This window comes from Tamandua tetradactyla, chromosome 12, assembly GCF_023851605.1.
Source record: "Tamandua tetradactyla isolate mTamTet1 chromosome 12, mTamTet1.pri, whole genome shotgun sequence".
Classification (NCBI taxonomy): domain Eukaryota; kingdom Metazoa; phylum Chordata; class Mammalia; order Pilosa; family Myrmecophagidae; genus Tamandua; species Tamandua tetradactyla.
In genome coordinates, this window is record NC_135338.1 from 43,251,162 (window position 1) to 43,257,169 (window position 6,008).

Here is a 6,008-nt window from a genome sequence, read left to right on the forward strand (position 1 = left end):
ATGATGTAGCTTTCACAATGTGACTCTGTGATTGTGAAAACCTTGTGTCTGATGTTCCTTTTATCTACCATATCAACAGACAAGTAGAACATATGGAATAAAAATAAATAATAGGGGGAACAAATGTTAAAATAAATTTAGTTTGAAATGCTAGTGATAAATGAAAGTGAGGGGTAAGGGGTATGGTATGTATAATCTTTCTTTTTTTCTGTTATTGTTTTATTTCTTTTCCTGTTGTCTTTTTATTTCTTTTTCTAAATCGATGCAGATGTTCTAAGAAATGATGAATATGCAACTATGTGATGATACTGAAAATTGCTGATTGTATATGTAGAATGGAATGATATGTTAATATTTTTGGTTGTTTGTTGCTAATTTTTTTTTAATTAATAAAAAAAATCTGCAAAAAAAAGGTTGAATCAGGGTTGAAACATGGCTTTTCTGGGGTGCATGACACCTTCGAATACCACACACAAGGGATTCAAAGACAAGTACGAGAGTTCTATATTGTTAACTGTAAATACTTACTCTGGGAAATAAAAGATGAAAAAATGAAAGAATATGTTAACATCACAGATAACAAATCGCAAAATTGTTGCAATGACAATTCTCACACAAATTTAAATATAAATTCAAGCAAAATCACAGCTTTATTTTTATAGAAATTGACAAGCTGATACTAAAACATCCTATGGAAATGAGAAATATCTAAAATATCCAAAATGACCTTGGAAAAGAACAGTTGAAGGATTTCAAATACCTGGTTTTAAGACCTCGAATAAATGTACGATAATCAAGCTAGTGTAGAATTAATGTAAAGATGGACAATTGGGGCAGGCCACGATGGCTCAGCAGGTAAGAGTGCTTGTCTGCCATGCCCGAGGACTCGGGATCGATTCCTGGTGCCTGCCCATGAAAAGAAAAAAAAGAAGATGGACAATATATCAAGGAAAGAGAATAAAGAGTTCAGAAAGAGGCTTCAGAATATGCAGTCAGTTCATTTATGTTAAAGAAAATCCCATGAATTCAGGAAAGTCTGTTTAGTGAAAGGAATTAGAAAAACTGGGTATGTGTATGGAACAAAAATAAACTTAAAACTCTTAAATCACACCATCCACAGAAATTATTTCAAGATGAATTAGGGATCTAAATGTAAAAGATAAGTCTATAAAGCCTCCAGAAGAAAACATGGGAGAAAATTATTTGAGGCTCAGAGAAAGGTAAATATTCATTAGTCAGGGTCAAAAATTTTAAAACAGTGTTTTCTCAGAAGGATAGATTTCTGCTCATCAAAATGTACATTTTTCCTGCCCTGATTAAGAAGGCAGAGTAAGAAGCTTCAGGGATCTGTCTTCCAACAAAAGCTTTCAACAACCAGCAGAAACTATAAAAAACACCTTTCTCAAAACTCCAGAACATAGTTAAAGGATTGCAGAAACAGGGCAAGGGCTGAATCAAGAAAAAGATATCTGAAAAGGGATAGGACCTAGTGGTGCTGTGTCTGGCCCCTCTCCAAACTCTTCATTGGCATATACTGAGAGCACGTATGTTTGGATCACTCTCTCTTCTGGTGGCCTGAGGGATTGAACCAGGATATGTGTTGCAGGCTAGCCATGCCAGAATTTGCCATGCTTGAAGAAGGCAGCAGGACATACACAGTGCAGCGCCTAAGACCATGGTGACATTGATCCATAGGAAAGAAGGGGGGATTTGTATTCATGAAAATGGGAGAATTCCTAGGGGCTCTTGTGCTTGCCCAAGACAAAAGCAGGTGGAGAAAGGATGAGGTAGACCCCTTCACTCTAGCCTCAAGCTATTCTCTAGACAAGCCCTGAAGGACAATACTCATGGAAGTCAATCTGAAGGCTGGGAAAGGTATTTTACCATTTTTTAATATTTCCATAGGAACTAGCATTCAGGGAAAATGTTGTCATGCTATTAGCTGAATGGAAGCTAAAGTAAAATGCATTTAGTCTAAATATAGTGGTGACACATTAAAAGTCAAGCTCTCCAAGCTTCAGGAAAATATTACAAACCATACCAAGAAACAGGAAAATATGTACCTGGCAAAGAAGAAGTTTAAAACATTAGAAAACACCAATGGGGAGGATCAGACCTGGGCCATATCGACAAAAACTTAAAATAAAAAAAGGTTCTAAGTGTGTTCAAAGAGCTAAAGTGAAGTATGGGAAAAGAACTGAAGGAATTCAGGAAAATAATAGATGAACACCAAGAGAATACCAATAGAGATTTGGAAATTACTAAAAGGCACCAAACAAAGCTAAAGACAGTTAACAGATTACAATTTCCCAAGAGAGGTTCTGGCAGAAGAATGAATCAGTGAACTTGAAGAAAAGATAGTTGAAATCATTCACTTTGAGAAGCAGAAAGAAAAAAACAATGAAAAATAAATTGAATTGAGCCTGAGAAACCTGAGGGATGCCATCAAGCACACCATTATATGATGTTTTGGAATCCCACCAGGAGAAGAAAGAGAGGTGCAGAGAGAATATTCAGAGAAATAATGGCTGAAAACTTCCCAAATGTAATGAAAGATGATATACACATCTATGATGCTTAATGGATACCAAACAGGACAATCTCAAACAGACATTTTCCAAGGCATGTTATAATCAAACTGTTGAATGTCAAAAATAGAGAGAGAGAACTATGAAAGCTGCAAGAGAGAAGCAATATGTGATGTAGAAGGGAGCTTCAATAAGATAATGTGCCAATTCTTCATCAGAAAACAGATTCCTCATCAGAGATGATGTAAGAAGGCAGTGGAATGACATATTTAAAGTACTAAAAACAATATATTGCCAACCAATAATTCTCTATCCAGCAGAACCGTCTTTCAACAATGAGGGAGAGATTAATATATTCCTAGATAAACAAAAATAGAAGGAGTTCATAACCACAAACCAGCTATACAAGCAATGCTAGAGTTCATCAGGTTGAAAGGAAGGGACAATAGACAGTAGACCAATGCTGCATATAGAAGTAATGACCTCTGATTAGGGCAATGAAATGGATAAACATAAATATAAAACTATTGGGTGGACAATGGTGGCTCAGAGGCAGAATTCTGGGTTCGATTCCTGAAGACTGCCCATGCAAAAAAACATAAAATAAAACTGTCATGTTCTTGGCTTTTAACCACTCTTCGTACTTGCTACAGGATCCAAAAATTTTCAAAAGTGTAATGATAAATCAGTGGTATTGGACCCAAAATATATGAACCTGTACTTTGAGACATGAACTACGTAAGGGTGGAGAGTGAAGTATAGGGATATAGTTGCCTATACTATGTAAGTTAAGTTGGTATACATTTAAGTTAAGTTGGTATAAAAGCAAAAAAAAAATCACTATACATGTAGAATGCTAAGTTTAAGACCTATGGTAATTATAATAAAATATCAGTGAGTATGCAAGCTTATTGAGACAGAAATTGGATTACCAAGAATGAAGGCGCTCATGCATAATGGGTATAAGGTTTCTGTTTGGAGAGATAGGAAAGTTTTAGTAATGGAAAGTGGTGAGGGTACTGCAACATTGCCACTGTGATTAATCCCACTGTACAGTATGTTTGGGAGTGGTTGAGATGGGAAAATTTGTACTGTGTACATGATATGTCTATTTATGGAAATGACAACTAAAGAGAAAATAAGAATTAAACGTGATGTATGATCCTGGATGAGATCTAACAAGGGAGGAGAAAAAACTCAAAGGACATTATTGTGACATATGAAACAAATAGAATATAGACTATGAAAGTTTTATATCAATTTTAAACTTCTCGAACTTGATAACTGTACTTAAGGAATTACATAAGTGAGTATCATTGTTCTTAGGCATTGCACAAGGCAGTATCAAGTGTTCAAGGAGCATGATGCACATAACCTACACCGAATTGATCAAAAATGGATCGGTAAATATATAGAGAGAGATGGATAGATATATGGACAAATAGGTAGGTAGATGATGAATAGATTGATGGAATGATGCAGCAAATATGGCAAAATGTTAAAAACTAGTGAATCTGAGTATCTGGAAGGGGATAGAGGTATATTGAAGTTCTCTCTACAGATTTGTACTATTCTGTAGCTGTTCTGTAAGTTTGAAAATTTTTAAAAATATAAAGTTTTTAAAAAATGTACTTTTAAATAAATTAAAAGGCAGACAAAGTCAGGAAAAAATAGCCACAATTTATACATCTGAAAAATGACATATTTCAAAACATGTAAAAACTCTTGCAGTTCAAAAATAAAATGAAAAAGCAGCACAGTAAAAATGAGCAGAGAAATTTGAGTAGACACTTCACCAAAGAAGATATGTGATAGGCCAATACGTCCATTAAAATGTCTCAATATTATTTCTGTGTGGAGGTTTGGAGCTGAACATATCTCAGAAAAATGTGTTCTTAAATTTTATTCATTCTTGTGGGCATGAACCCACTGTAAGTTGGAACTGTTGATGAGGCTTCTTCAGTTAAGGTGGGCCCATCTCATTCTTGATGGGTATTAATCTTTTTACTGGAGTATTTTATGAAACCTATGAATGCTGAGAGAAAGAGAAAGCCACTGAAGCAAGAAGCTGAAATCAATGGAACCAGAAGAGAAGGGAGAGGCCTGCATGTGCTTTGCAATGTGACAGAGAAACCAAGGATCTCTGACACTCAGTCTTTGGAGAAAAGCATTTGGATATTTTTCTGGACTGTAACGATAAGCAAATAAATACCCATTGCTCAAGCCGAACCATTTCACCATATTTGCTCTGAGCATTCTAGGAAGATAAAATACTCAGGAAAGGCATGTTAATGTTGTTCTCAAGATACACCAACTTGAAAAAGTAAAATGACAACTTTGAAAATGAAAATATAGTGAGTATTGGAGCAACTTCAATTCTCATATTTTCATGGTAGGATTGTAAAATAGTGTAATCACTTCAGAAAAATGTTTGGCACTTTTTAATAAAGTTTAACATGACACATTTATGATGCAGAACACTTAAAATATGTTTTATATTGCATGTTAAATTATACCTCAATTAAATAATAGTGATTGGAACAAAAAGGGAAGAAATCTCTCTAAAACACCTGGTCTAATTAATTTAAAACTTAATCATCCAACTCTTGTTTAAATTAAAGTATAGATGGGATAATATATATAAAAATCATCTGCCTAGTTATGAGAAAGTGTATATTAAATTTTAGCCATAATTATTTTGAAAATTTGCTTCAAAAACTAAAAATTTCTTATTAACCCTTTTAATTCACAAACTGCCCCTTTGAAGTATACACATTCATATAGGGGAAGTCAAATGATTTTTAGGAAACAAAAATGGTATTAAAAGCTTTGACCTCCATATAGTTAAAAGCACCTTAAAACAAAAGTTAGAAATTAATTTTGATACAACTTCTAAGTGAAATAATTATACTAATTCTCAAAACATATTCAAAAAATAGTATTTTTAGAGATTTAATTAGTTAAACAGTGTATACTATTCAGATAAAGAGATGATACCATTGGAGCTACAACCATTTATTATATTTGTAATAAAAGTAATCCCATACGTCATATGTTTCTGTATTGTTTACTTGGTTCTAGGTTTTGTTATAAAGTGTTAGGTATCTAAACCAAAAGGGAGAAAAAAATTCTAAAAAAATTCTAAATATATAATTTTCATAGACAGAGGTCCCTTTGTCCCTAGATATGTTGTAATCATAGATTCTGTGAACAAAGTAATCTTATATATATTGCTTTGTATTTTTTCAGCATCATTATTATGAGACTGAAAATTGCATAATACAAGGGGCGATATTCCTAAGAATATGTGGCTTAGTTATTTATTAATTAAACATTAAGTGGGCACCTAGATTTATCAAGAGCTAAACTGTACACAGCAGATAGAGAGCAAGCCTCTAAAATGCTGGTCCTTTTAAAGATAACTTACAGAAATAAAATAATGTAAAAGTCACATAGAGTACAGTGACATGCAAGCAATAA